This window comes from Pelophylax lessonae (genome assembly GCF_965119305.1).
Source record: "Pelophylax lessonae genome assembly, chromosome: 11".
NCBI lineage: Eukaryota > Metazoa > Chordata > Amphibia > Anura > Ranidae > Pelophylax > Pelophylax lessonae.
In genome coordinates, this window is record NC_138778.1 from 172,224,572 (window position 1) to 172,239,847 (window position 15,276).

Below are 15,276 nucleotides of genomic sequence, written 5' to 3' on the forward strand. Positions count from 1 at the left end.
GTATCCAGCTTTACCAATGATCTGTACAAGGGCAAAATTATATCTCTCTCTCTCAGGAGTCCATGCCTCTGTTAATACAAGAAAGGACTTTGCTTGCTTTGGAAACAGCAGCTTGGCATTGCATGCTATTATTAAGCTTATGATCTACCAGAACACCCAGATCCTTCTCCGCTATGGATTCCCCCAGTTCTACTCCACCTAGTATGTATGATGCATGCGTATTCTTAGCCCTCAAGTGCATAACTTTACATTTATCAACACTAAACCTCAATTGCCACATAGTTGACCAATGAAACAGTGCATTGAGGTCGGCTTGTAAATTGGAGACATCCTGTAAAGAAGTTATTCCACTGCAAAGCTTGGTATCATCTGCAAAGACTGAAATGGTACTTTTAATCCCAGACCCTATATAATTTATAAAGATATTAAAAAGTAAGGGCCCCAACACTGAACCTTGGGGTACACCACTGATAACCTTAGACCATTCAGAGTAAGAATAATTAACCCCTACTCTCTGAATTCTGTCTTTTAGCCAGTTTTCTATCCAATTACAAACTGATCTTTCCAAGCCTGTAGACTTTACCTTACACATTAGCCGTGTGTGGGGAACTGCGTCAAACACTTTTGCAAAATCCAAGTATACTACATCCATAGCCACCCCTCTGTCCAAGGTTTTACTTTCCTCCTCATAAAAAGAAATCAGGTTTGTTTGACAACTTCTGCCTTTCATGAATCCATGCTGTCTGTTACTTAGAATATTCCCACACTGCTCTGCAAATCCCATGCGATGTCTGTGTGATGCAAATTCAGCCATACAGATTGTATGGCTGAATTTGCATCGCATTTAGACCAAAGTCGTGCAGGACCCTTTTTTTGGTCAGCACCAGAATCGGATCGCATGGGTGTTCACATATATGCAATCCGATTCCTGTCCGAATTGACAGTTCGCACTGCAATATGCGAACTAATCTGGGGATATCATTAATTTTGTATTGACACTCCCAGCAGTTTGCATATGGCAGTGTAAACTGCCTGCAAGTCGGGGGCGAAGCGGGAAACCCCAATGGATTTGCAGGGTTCCCGCATCGCACCAGTGTGAACCGGCACTCAGGTCGACCACCTAAGACCGCATGGCAACTTCTACAGAGGAGGAGGCAGCCGCCCCCTCCCTCCAGGACCCCGCTCTCCAGCTAAATGACCCCGAGCACATTTGCCCTTGGCATTAATACAGTATCCCAGGATACACCGAGGAACATTCCTCTGCCAGTCACCAGGGCTATAATAAATGCCTGTGCACTCATTTGTCAGGTTTCCTACCACTGTCCAATATGCCTCCCTATTGGACCAGTGTGAAACACTTCAGACAAGCTGAGCTGCACCTGAGCAGACCTCACTAGCAGATTCTGCTCTCTGGTAGACAGAGAACGATATAGATCCAAAACTATACTCTCTCTCTAGCACTTATCTAGGAGGGTGCTACACCCACATATGATGTTATTTTTTTTCTACTGCTCTGTATAGCATTACTGTTATTAATGTGGAGTTCCAGTCATTTGTAGGTTTATGCAAAGTCAGCAGCTACAAAAAGTGTAGCTGCTGACTTTTAATAAACATACACTCACCTGTCCCATGATCCATGCGGCCACCATCACAAGCGCCGGCATCACAAGTGTAGTCACAGCTGAGTGCGCACTGCGCATGCGTGAGTCACGCTGCACTTCCTCAGTGGCAGGGCAATCTTCTGGGACCTGTGACGTGTTCCAGAAGATTGCAGGGAGGGAGGGGAAGAGGAGAACTTCCGCTCGATTCACCTAGGTGGCCCGAGCCAGAACGGGAGCGGGTACCTATCAAAACTAGGTACCCGCTCCTGCCCCAGAAAAATGGCATGCCAAATGTGGCATGTAAGGGGGTGAAGAGTGTTTAAAGTGGAAGTTTCACTTTTGGGTGGAACTCCGCTTTAATGTTCTGATCTATGCTGACATCTAGTGGTAGCTCAGTGCTACAGCAATTTGTTATGTTCTTTGGTATTCCTCTCTGTTCTCCCTTCCTGTTCAGTGATCGGTATTAGGCTAAGTTCACACTGGCATTAAAGCAGGCACTTGAGATGCGTTATAAATGCCACTGAAACACCTATGCAAATGATACAATAGACAGCACACATGAAGGGAAATGATAGCGTTGCTTCAAAATTATAGACTCATGTCGCATCAGGACGTGTTTGAAGCCTTTCAATGCCTCCCATTTAAGTCTATTGTAACATTTCGCAAACGCAGTTGCGGCACGGTTGTGGGGCGTTAGGATTAGTTTATTTCCTGTAATGGAATAAGCATTTGTGGAACAGTTTTAACGCACCCTAACACTCATCAAGCGCTTCAAAACTGCCCAAAGGGGGTTTGGGGAGAGGTTTTAACTTGTCATTAGCGCTTGTAAAACGCCAGTCTAATGCTCATACTGCATGCTCATTACGCAAGTCTAACGCCCATACTAACGCTATAGGAACATTTGTTAATCCTTAGAAATAAGGTCAAGTGTAAACACGCCTTTACAGTCTTAGTAAGACCCTCTCTTCTTCTTTCATGTCCCTTCAGTTAGCCTCTAGACCAGCCTTTTTCAACCTTTTTCAACACAGAAGAAGCCTTGAAATGAATTTCTGGTGTCGGGGAACCCCTGCTAAAAATAAATCTACAACTCATGACACATTAGTGTGACAGTCAGTGGGAAGAATGCTCCTTACTCTTCTCATCACTGGGAAGAATTACCCCCTTACAGATAGCTAAAAGGAACAATGGTGTCATTGGAAACTTATCTGAGAGGCGGAAATTGCCCATTGCTCAAGGAACCCCTAGCAACCTCTGGAGGAACCCTAGGGTTCCACTGAACCCTGGTTAGAAACCCTGCTCTAGATTCCAATATATTGTTTTTTCACGATTCAAGAGACTGAAAATACATCCTCTGTACTGTACTCCAGAACTAGGTTTGTGTTGGATTTAACCTCCGTGTCTTATTGGAGAGTTAAGCTGTCTGTGGGTTGTGCCGAATCAGCAGGTGACCATACTGTCTGGACAGATTAAGATCAAGATGGAAGTATGTCAACCCATAAAGCAGCATTTAAAACAACATAAAGGGAGCAAATAGGAGAAGTTCATTGTTAGGTTTACATTCACTTTCATCTCACCTACACTAAGGAAGTTTGTTTAGCCTTGCAGACAAAAATGTCATTAAAAGTTTAGTTAAAGTTTCCTCTTTTGCTTTGAACTAAATTTGTTTGCCTAAGATGAAAAAAAATAACATCCAATAAAAAGGCTGCGTTATAACCATATCATTGCTAACTGACACAGGAAAATTAAGACCAAAAGGATTTATGGAGCGAAGTGAAATCCTGGGTACGTTTTAATTAAAATCCAGCTAAATTATTCCCTTACTGCAATATTTCACTCTTTAATACTAAATTCAATTTTGGGTTCAGAACCCTAATATCAATCACATTCGATTCTTGGTGCATGGTGTGTTTGAATTATGCTTCTAAAAGGGGGGTTTAAAGAGATGCAAGAAACTAAAGATTCAGTGTTAAAGCCGGTGTAAAGCCTGACATTTAGTTTGATAAAGTCCTATGTATCATAAAAAAATTACCATGTCCTTGTTACCATACAATATTGTTTTACCTTTAACCCATTGTCGTATATCAGTGCAGCTGATCTCCTTCAGCCTTTTTCAGCCCCTTCCTATCTACATGCATTCGCTGCACATCATTGCTCTGGAGCAGCTTCTTTATAGTGTCAGCAGAGTGGATCATGCTTGTGTAATGTAGGATGGCACAGACTTCTGTAGTAAGCAACAGGGAGGGATATGTTGGGGTGACAACGCAGAAGCACAGTTGGGAAACAGTTGTCACCCCTGTAGCACTACCCCTGTAGGTGTTGCTGAAGTCAGGGTTCCCCACTGCTGCACAGCCAGTCACACTGAATTTCCTTCTTTCATCCGGACATAGAAAATTAGCTTATCTTTTTTTTTTGTTTTATTAGGGGATAAGGGGTACTTGGGTGGGGTAAGGGATTATGGGATGCCCAGTGTGACAACAACGATGATTCAGAGGCACTTCCTCCCTATTTACAGACTCCTCTTCTTCCTTCCTTCTGCACAATCTTTCTTCTTCTTTGCACAGCTCCTGATGTAACTAATAGTCTATTGTCAGTTCAGCAACAGGCAGGAACTCTCAGTCCCTAGGAAAAGCAGCACATAAGGAGTCAGCAGCATAACACATCACTTTCTGTCTCTCTGTGGCCACTGATCCCAGTTCCACTGCTTGCAGAAAACACTAGCCCCCTTGGCTGCCACCAACCACACCTGGCTGTCTTCCTGTTCCCAGTTCTCCTGACTGACACCCACATGGGGATTCCCCAGGGCAAGGTTTGATGAAGACTTGGCACACCGCGATCTTCCAGAGAGCACTGCTACAGCTGGAAGTCTCTCCCATTGTCTGCCCCTGCACCATGCTGATCTACTCACTGTCTCTCCTTGCACTGGGTGGGATCCTTCCAGGCCAGCTTCCCGAGTTCCAGCCCAAGGTGAGCCCCCGCCCCCGTGGGGGTCCCACGAGGGCCACAAGCAGCCTCCCTCAGCTCTGCTTCTCCATCTTGCACCTGACTCCCCATGCTGGCATGGCTCATGTCTATTTACGTATAGAAAAGTCCCCACATGCTTTCTGAATGTCTATTTAGGGGCTTCTTTAGCTCCCTGCCAGGCCTCCAACCTGGGGACTGGCTAAAGGCCCCTAAATATTCAAGGCAACCCCTCCTAGCTTCCGCCAACTATTTTCTGGAATGTTCTCCAACATTCTAGAAACAGGCAGAGGCACCAGATAGCTGCCAGGATGAGCTATCTAGTCCTGGCCTCTAATAACCCAGACCCAGATTCAGTGACTCAGGTTTATCCCTGGGCCAGACTATCATTTGCCTACTCCCACTTCTAATAGCACACACTAGAGGGTGCTACACCCCATAACAGGAAGTGCCTGTACAAGGACCTTCATGGTAGGGTCACCAGGTAGGATCCAGGAACACGTGGATCAACATAACAGCCAAGAAACTAGCAGTTCAAAAGTAGTGTTTAGCAATGGCAGACTACATATTTGTTTGGTCTTTCTGGAACTGACATGTGGAGAGTACTAGAAGGGTTGGATTACTTACCTTTCCTGGAGAAAGTGCTGCTCTAGGTTCCCTCCAGGAGTGGTTATATGTCAAAATAAACTGGTATTTTTCATGCAGGTGGAACAAATGCTGCTCTCCCAACCAGCCCATGTAGGTTAGAAGTAGGAAGCGGCCTCAGCTGTCACTCCTTCGCAAACCACGCCACGGATGTGTTTCCCCCAAGCCACCAGGGCTTAGTCATAGAGGTCCCTGCCCTGGTATGTGGTCACGTGCTAAATGGGATAATCAGTCTGGTGAAACTGACCAAGTGCCCAAGCCTTTAGATACATGTCGGCACTGAATGGCACCTAGAACAACATTTGCCCGAGGAAAGGAAAGCGTTAAAGTTTTTATTTATCACTCTAGCATTAAATAATTTCCCTTCTTCTCCTATTTCAGTTGTAAAATTCTAGAACCTTCCTCACTTTTCTCTCCTGGGAATAATGGTCCCCAGGACAAAATAGTGAGGTTACATTTTCTCTACACGGATACAGACAGCAATAAAAAAAACTGACATGGGTAACCCTTTAATCCTCTATCTTAAGCTAGAGAAGCATTTTGATAGGATGCTTTAAAATAACTTTAAAGGCTCATTATCTCAAAAAACATTGTTTTTGGTAAAGGCTTAGCTGTATGGGGTCAAAACCTCTAATAATAGAGGAAGCACAGTGGCTTAGTGGTTAGCACTTCTACCTTGCAGAATTTCGTGGTTCAAATCCCAACCAGAACACTATCCACATGGAGTTTGCATGCTCTCACTGTGCTTGCCTGGGTTTTCTTTCACACTCCAAAGACATTATGGTAAGTTAATTGGCTCTTGTCCTGTCTGATTTGGTTCTTATATGTGTATGTATGCATATGAGATAGGCAAGACCATTGACAATTTAATTCCTGGGTGGGGGTTTAACCTCAAGTCCCCTAATTTCCAGTAGTAAAGGTGCCTCCCCCCAGTACAGTTTTGATCCCAGTACAAGTCACCCGAGTACTGATCTCCTCCCCAAGTACATTTCCCCTAACACAGATCCCCCCCCCCAGTATAGATCTTTCACCCTCAGTCAGGGTTGGACTGGCCTACCGGGATACCGGGAAATTTACCGGTGGGCCGCCGGCCCTGGGGTCCCTTTAAGATGGGGCCTCTACGCTACCGCCGCTTTAAGATGCGCTCCGGCTCCAGATATCTGGATATCTTCTCCTAAGCCAACTGCTGTGAGCGACATGATGTCACATCCGGTGGGAAATTAGCATATTAGGGCGCCTAATACAATGCTGATCCACCCCCTCCCCCTAATACAATGCGGATCCGCCATCCCCCCTGGCCCCCTACCCCTAATACAATGCTGATTCCCCCCCCCAAATTTAGGGGGAGGGGAAAACAGCATTGTATTAGGGGGAGGGAGGAAACAGCATTGTATTGGGGGGGGGGGGGGTGGAATCAGCATTGTATTAGGGGGAGGGGGGAATCGGCATCGTATTAGGGGGAGGGTGCTGGGGGGGTCAGCATTTTATTGGGGGAGGGGGCTGGGGGGAAACAGCATTGTATTAGGGGGAGGTGGGAACTGCATCGTATTAGGGGGAGGGGGCCGGGGGGGGGGTCAGCATTTTATTAGGGGGAGGGGGTCAGCATTATATTAGGAGGAGGGGGCTGGGGGGGATCAGCATTGTATTAGGGGGAGGGGGCCGGGAGGGGGTCAGCAGTGTATTAGGGGGAGGGGGGATCAGCATCGTATTTGGGGGAGGGGGTCGGGGAGGGGGGTCAGAATTTTATTTACCCCTGAAAATGACAGCCTTACATAATAAGCTCCTCGAAGGCAGGGACTGATGTGAATGTACAATATGTAAAGCACTGTATAAATTGTCGCCACTATATTATTACTTATAATATTAGTATTGAGTATATGAATTCCTTTTTCTATTTCACATGTCTTTATTTATATCTTTCACCACATTCATATGTATAAGAATGGCACATGAGTTGGGACAGACCATTGCTAGGGATGCTTACAAAGGTCACTTGTTTTTAATTGCTTTAAATCTTTTTTTTAAAGAAAAGTAAACTGATGGTTGGATTGCTTAAAAAGGAACTAAAGTAAAAAAAATACCTCTGTACCAACAGTCCCACACCCGCAAGCTCCCTTACCGGCAATGGCATCTTCTCCCTGCCTTCTTTGGTCTCCAGCCATCTTAATTGGCCTTCACGGGTTGATGTCACTCCCACATGTGCAAAGGTGTCATCGCATGTCTCTTTTGTATTATTATACAGGATTTTTATAGCGCCAACAGTTTATGCAGTGCTTTACAATGTTAGGGCAAACAGTGGAGTTATAATACAATTCAATACAGGAGGAATCAGAGGGCCTTGCTCATTAGAGCTTACAATCTAGAAGTCTTCTGTAACAAAGAGCCCATCTGTTTTAAGGCTTTAGGGCTTCTGCACATGGTTGCCTGGGTCCGTAAGATGTAAAATTTGGGTGTATTATTCTGCCCAGGGCCACAGCTGCCCATAGAAATCAATGGCAATACACGGGTATACGCCAGTGCATGTGTGTAAACACCATGCCCAGAAGCACATGAAAGTATGCCCTGGAGGTAGGTGTACATTTGTACACATGTGCATGTTTATGCAAGTACTGGTGTATACCCGTGTGCAGTCATTGATTTCTATAAGCAGCTATATGCACTACTTCTGGCTCCCGAGCAGAGAAATATGACTGAATTTTATGCCATACCGCCCCTTAGTGCCTGTTTTATGGCACTTTTCCACTGCATGGAACCGAACGGTTTGGCTCGCTTTTGTGCTTTTCCACTGCTGGTACCGGATGGTACGGTGTAGGAATGGTTAGGTACGGTACGGTACGGCAGCGCTTTCCACTGCATGGAACCGAACGGTACGGCTCTCAAAAACAGTACCACCTCGATTGTGGTTCCAACAGGTACCATACCCGCTACCATATCCCACAATCCTTTGCATGCAGTCACTACTAGCCACTGATTGGTCAGAGAATCCCATTCACCCCGTTGTTATCCCACCCACTTAACTTTAGTACTACTTTAGTGGAAAAGCAAACCATACCGTACCGAACCGTTCCAACACCGTACCATGCGGTACCAGCAGTGGAAAAGCAAACCGGGCTAAGCAGGGCCGAGTAGAGCCGAGCCGGTACTTGCAGTGGAAAAGTGCCATTTGCGGCATACAAAGTTTTTCTTATGGTTGAGCTTAAATTTGTTTACCTCTTACTCAAAAAACATCAACTCAGTCTACATGGTGCCAACGATACAGTAATTAAATTGCAGAATGCATAGCATTGTCACCCTAATAAAGGATATTGAAAACCAATGAGCATGTTCCTACCCTAATTATGTTATGTTATTAGTTGGTCCACTTCAAGACAGTAGCGTGGTCATTGCACTCATAGTCCCCACCGCATACAACCAATTCTTTGTCAAATACATTTTTGTTCTCTTTGTTGCCTTTTCATTCTTATTTCTGTCTGCTTGTCAGTTGTTTTGTTTCTTTAGGACTTTGGAAGGCAAGCAGTTACGTGTATGGTGACAGATGGTCATTGTCACCTTCTGGTCCATCTTGTCTCCCCATGGGAAGATCAGACATACAGATAAAGAAATCATAAATGGGATTTTTTTTTTTTTTAAATAGCACAAGCAGATGCCCACACAGCTATCCCGGACATAAAGAAGGCTTGGGGTTTTAGGTTGCATCCGTAAGGAAGGGAAGGGCCGTATAATAGGCCGAGGCTTTCAGGCCTTACAAATGGGAAGATAGATCTCTTGTGAAGCGGCGGCTAAGAAAGCCAAGCTTTAAATATCAGTGCTTGTCACTGGATATCCTTAATCTGATATCCTGCAGAGCCGCGCTCTCATCTGTCTCTCTCTGCCCGCAATCTCCTTAATCTCAGTACAGGAAACCTGAGAGGCTCTGCACAGGGAACAACAGACCCCCCGAATTACCTATCTTCGTATGCAAAATGAACACTTATGAATTTCTCCGGCTAAATTGGTCCCGGAAAATATTCCCATGGTGCGTCAATGCATCAGCCTGGATTATTTCACTTTGTGCTGTCTGTGTCGGCCAGGATTTGGCTGCTGATTTTAACACAAGGATTTGTGTTTCTTATTTTAAAATTACACACAGGTCACCGACCCCCCCCAGACAACCACCCCGGTTGTCAACCCAAATAAAGGCTAAGGGTCTATTGATTAGTCACTTCTTGTAGCGTATGTTAATGATTTTCTGTCTCCTTAAAGCTGAACTTCAGGGACGAACAATTGAAGTGGGAAGGGGGACCCACTGCAAGGGTTAACTGCCCATTTTGCCTAGGGGATGATAAATAGGGTGATATTCTTGACTTTTTCTATGCTGTCCAACATTCTGGGTTGTGAGTGGGCCCTTGGCATCCTCCTGTAGACTGTAAAACTGCTGGTCCTGCATTGTACAGGATCACATCAGAGAGCTACGACTGGTTGGGCAGTAAAATGAGGCAGCGTTGAAGGACCAATCACCTGATTTATCGTACCCTAGGCCAATGATGGTGAACCTTGGCACCTCAGATGTTTTGGAACTACATTTCCCATAATGCTCAACTACACTGCAGAGTGCATGAGCATTATGGGCAATGTAGTTCCAAAACATCTGGGGTGCCAAGGTTCGCCATCACTGCCCTAGGCCAATGATGGCGAACCTTGGCACCCCAGATGTTTTGAAACTACATTTCCCATGATGCTCATGCACTCTGCAGTGTAGTTGAGCATCATAGGAAATGTAGTTCCAAAACATCTGGGGTGCCAAGGTTCGCCATCACTTTACATTTGCCTATCAGTTGGGGAGCTGTCATTCACCGTGAGTAGTTGTCATGAGCGGATTGTGTCAGCAGTTTACATGTTTTTTTTTTTCAGTGGGCATCATTTATCGGGATTGACAAAGATCTTCATCACTGGACAACATGATTTGACTTTTTTTTTTTTTAAAGGACTTGTAAAAGTGTGTGTTGTCCTATTTTGCTGTTTGCTTTTTTTTGTAAAGAGTGAAACATCTGTACTGCATTCTTATCAGTTAGATTGCTCTCAGCTATCTTTAACCACTTAAGCCCCGGAAGATTTTACCCCATTCCTGACCAGTGGGTTTTTTTCGATTTTTTACTGCGTGACTTTAATGGACAATTTCGCGGTCGTGCGACGCTGTACCTAAACGAATTTGATGTTCTTTTTTTCCCCACAAACAGAGCTTTCTTTTGGTGGTATTTGATCACCTGTGCGATTTTTACTTTTTGCGCTATAAACAAAAAAGAGCGTAAATTTTGCAAAAACAACAATATTTTTCAAATTTTTTTATATGAAATTCCCCAAAAAAAAGTGTAAAAATCTAAATTTTTTAACAAATCGCAAAAAGCGTATTTTGATTGGTTTGCACAAAAGTTATTGCGTTTACTAACTAAGGGAAAGATTTCTGTAATTTTTGGTGTGTTTTTTTTAACGTGTAATGGCGGCGATCTGCGATTGCGGCGGACAGATCGGACCCTTGACTGACATTTTTGACACTTTTGGGGTTACCAGTGACATTACTGCAGTAATCAGTGCTATACATATGCACTGTTACTGCAAAATGACACTGATAGTGAAGGGGTTAACTTTATTTGAGATGGAGGGGTGGTGTGTGTCCCTAGGGGCGTGATTCTTACTGTGATTAGCTGTGGCTTGAAGTGTAGGAACAGTGATCAACGGTCCTACATAGTAGAACCGTATGATCACTGTTTCTACACAGGCGAGAATGACAGGCGGCTTGTTTACATCAGCCGCCTGCCTTTCTCCCTCTGCACCGACGATCGGCGAGTGACCGGCGGACATCGGGTCCGCCGGTCACACGCACGGATTTGCTGGGGAACGAGTCGGGGAGGGAGCGCGCCTCCACGGGCGCGCGCTCGCCCGCTATTGGCTCCCAAGCAAGTGACAGGCTAGTGACGTATATATACGTCACTTTGCCTGGCCGGGGCTGACTGCCGACGTATATCGTCGTGCGGCGGTCGGCAACCGGTTAAGGACTACAGAACCCTCCCCTCTATGGTATGGGCAAGAGGAAACAAGAAAGCTTCTGTAGACATGTTGTCCGTATACAGTAGGGTGAGTGAGCTTTGTTATCCTAGTACAAGTGAAAACAAAGAAAAAAATCCTGAAAAAAGAAAACAAATGCAGCCATCACATCTAAGGACCGGTAAGCTGTAATATATAAAATCGTTGTGTTTTGTTTTAGGTGCGCTTTAATAGTTAAACATGTCCCTCTTTCCGTTCTGAACACCCCCCCTGTTTGGTTCGCAGCAGCACATCTCGTACAGGGAAAAAGTTCTAGCAAACGTGCGAACTCTACAGTATTAAAGTCTATGGGACATGAACAAGGAAAATCAAAAGTCCTAATTTTAAAGTCTTTACACGCAAGATATTGCCATAAAGTGTGTGGGGTCCGGGTACTGCCCTGGGGGACATGTATCAATCATTTTTTTTTTTTTAACACAATCGTTTTTAAAGGAGCAGTGATTTTAATAATGCTTAAAGTGAAACAATGAATTGAAAAATTCCTTTAAATAGCATGCCTGGGGTCCCCTTAATGTGCCTGTAAAGTGGCGCATCTGTACGATGTATGGAGTCTGCTGCAGCAATATTGACATTTCTAAAGGAAAAAATGTAATTTAAACTCGTTCGCGGCTGTAATGTATTGTTGGCTCTCGGCAATACAGATAAAAAAAACATGAAAATTGCATGCCCCCCCCCCCAAATCCATACCAGATCCTTATCCAAGCATGCAGTCTGGCAGGCCAGGATGAGGGGGGGGGGCGAGCGAGTGCCCCCTCCCCTCCTGAACCATACCAGGCTGCTTGCCCTCAACATAGGGAGGGTGCTTTGGGGTGCCCCCCAAACATCTTTTCCCCATGTTGATGGGGACAAGGGCCTCTTCCCAACAACCCTGGGCTGTGGTTGTGGGGGCCTGTGGATGGGGGGCTTATCGGAATCTGGAAGCCCCCTTTAACAAGGGGGCCCCCAGATCCTGCTCCCCCCTTAGGTGAATGGGTATCGGGTACATCGTACCCCCTACCCATTCACCAAAAAAGTGTAAAAAAGGAAAAACTACAGAACACAGTTTTTGACAAATCCTTTACTAAAAAGAAAAAAAAAACCTTTGATGTAAATCCATCATCAGTCACAACACCCGCCGACCCGAAAAATAGAAAAAATCTCAAAAATGCTTTGCCTCTTCTGAGGCGTCTTGCTGTATGCTGTTCTTCAGCTTTGACAGCTGTTTTATAGGCAAGGGGCAGGGCCACCTAGATACGTCACCCAGTGGCACCACCCCTTCTGACGTCAAATGACATTAGACATACATTTTAAAGGTGGGGTATGCCCGAACACTACACTGACTGCACTAAACTAACTCAACACACTATCCACTAATTACCTGCCTAATCTCTATTATAACATACTATACACAGCTGCCGCGTCAGCAGCAGTCTTATAGAGTATGGGGCGTGGACTTAGCCCCTGAACCATGATTTGCTAAAGGCACCCTGCCTTTGGCCAATCATGGCTGTGACAGGACATTGTGCTGTGATTGGCCAAAGCATACAGGTCATGTGCATGCTTTGCCCAATCATCAGCAATCAATGCATTGCAATCGTGCAGTGCATTATGGGGCACTCATCGGCGGGTTAACTTCCCGCTAAGAGCCCCATTTGTTCGTGCGTTCAGCGAACACACGAACAGCTGATGTTCGAGTCGAACTTACGCTCGACTCGAACATCAAGCCCATCCCTAGTACTGCATACAAATATAAATTTAAATGGCTTAATGTCCCATCATCTCCCAAACACTAAAATATCAGATTTGGGTGGGCTGACCCTTTAATAATGTTTTTCCTTCCTGTCATATCTTCCATTTCATACTGATAAAAGTCCTTGCAAATGTTTTTAAAATAGAAAAAAAGCCTATTAATAACTGATGAACTGATGTAAATATGTACAGATCAAGCTGGGCTTCGTCATTCTGATTTCAATAAAAATTTCAATTTTTTTTTTAGTATCGGAACAATCTACAACTTTATTATGTTCTTTGTATTAACATATCTGAGTTCAAAGAGATCCCAATAAAACAAGAGACAAATATTTGTGCATCATAAACCAACAGCGTAAGCGGCCACATAAGGTTTTCATAAAACTATTTGTAACTGTTTGGAGATAGACTTTTATGTTTATCTCCGCTCATGTGTGTTTCTCATTTGAAGTGGTTGCCTGATTGAGCATGAACTATTGAAGATATAAAAGCGACTATGCACTGCTCAGAAATGGACAATTATTAGAATGTTTGTGTGATCTTTGAACATGTTTTACTGAAAATCAAACTATATTGCAACTTACGGATTCTTTGATGCGGTGGCTACACTAGTTTTCTTTTTCAAGGCTTTTCTTTTTTTTTTCACGTGATGATGATCCAACAGTTACACACTCCTTGTTCTAGGGTGACAACACTCATTCACTTTACTGCATCTATAGAGGAGCAATGTTGTCACTTTAGGACAAGACTACAGACTAGTGATCGACTGATATCGTTTTTTCGTTGCCGATACCAATATTTTAGCCAATGCATATCGGTATCGGCTAATATTGGCCAATATTTTTGTACATTTAAAAAAAAAATATATATATATATATATATATATATATATATATATATATATATATATATATATATATTTTTTTTTTTTTTTTTGACAGGTACTTTTGTGGAGGGATCTGGGGGTCTAAAAGACCCCAAACCCCTCCTCTGCACTTAAAAGCATTTAAAACGCCAAGTTTGGCTGTTTTGGATGCTGTCATTTTTTTTAATCTGGCACCAGACAGTACCCGGAAGTTACATAGTTTGTGAGGTTGAAAAAAGACATCAGTCCATCCAGTTCAACCTATGATGTGTGTGTGTGTTTGCTGTTAACCGTACATTGTATACCCCTGTATGTTGTGGTCTTTAAGGTGCCCATCTAATAGACAAACACATGACATCACTTCTGGATTTTTGCATGGAGACCCGATCAGAGCCGAATGCGGCTTTGATCAGGTCTTCGACGGCTGCGCAGGCTGGTTGCCCTGGGTCTCCCGGTGGGACGGGAGACCCAGGCGAGCCGCGGAAGGCGGCGGGAGGGGGGGGGGGTGTCCCCTCCCGCTCCTTGTAATGACAGCCGAGCGGCTTCTTAGCCGCATCGGTTGTCATTACAAGACAGCCGACCATCAGCTCTGGACGGCGGTAACGGGGTGATGCCTCTAGCTCCAGGCATCACTCCAGTACATGCACTTTCCCGAAATATCGGCAATATTGCTAACCTTTCGGGACCGATTCCGATATATCGGGAAAAGTGCATATCGGCCCTCAATATATACCAATTTTGGATAGTTTGTATGTTTTTCGGCTAGTTAATAGGCACAAATAGGATAAAACTAGAAGAAAATTGCTTAAACCGCGTAAAGGGTTCTTTACTGTCAGAGCGGTAAGGATATGGAATTCTCTTCCACAAGCAGTGGTATCAGCAGGGAGCATTGATAGTTTAAACAAACTATCCGATGGGGACACACACATCATAGGTTGAACTGGATGGACTGATGTCTTTCTTCAACCTCACTAACTATGTACTGGACTGCAACTGCCAGTCCCATTGAGGAACCAGTACAGAAAAAAGCCTTTAGGCTAATTCCAGCAATCCGTACCTTCTTAATAGCAGCCATCACCATTAGCAACTGAATCTTTCCAGTAGCAGCAGCATTAGTCTCGAAGATCAATGGACCATTAGTCTCACCATCAATGTGTTGGTGGCATGGCTTTGATGGAGGGAGCTGGGTGCTCTTTATTTATTTATACTTTTTTGGGGGGGGTGAGTAATAAGGGGTACTCCTGTTTAGGATAGGGTGGCTACAGGGTGGCGTGGAGAGGGAGGTAATAGCATTGGTTGCACGGGCACCAGAAAAAGTCAGGATGGAGTAGTGTACAGTCCCAGGAGGAATAGCACTTGGCAGAGCCAGGGGCTCTTGGAGCATGCAAGCAACCATGG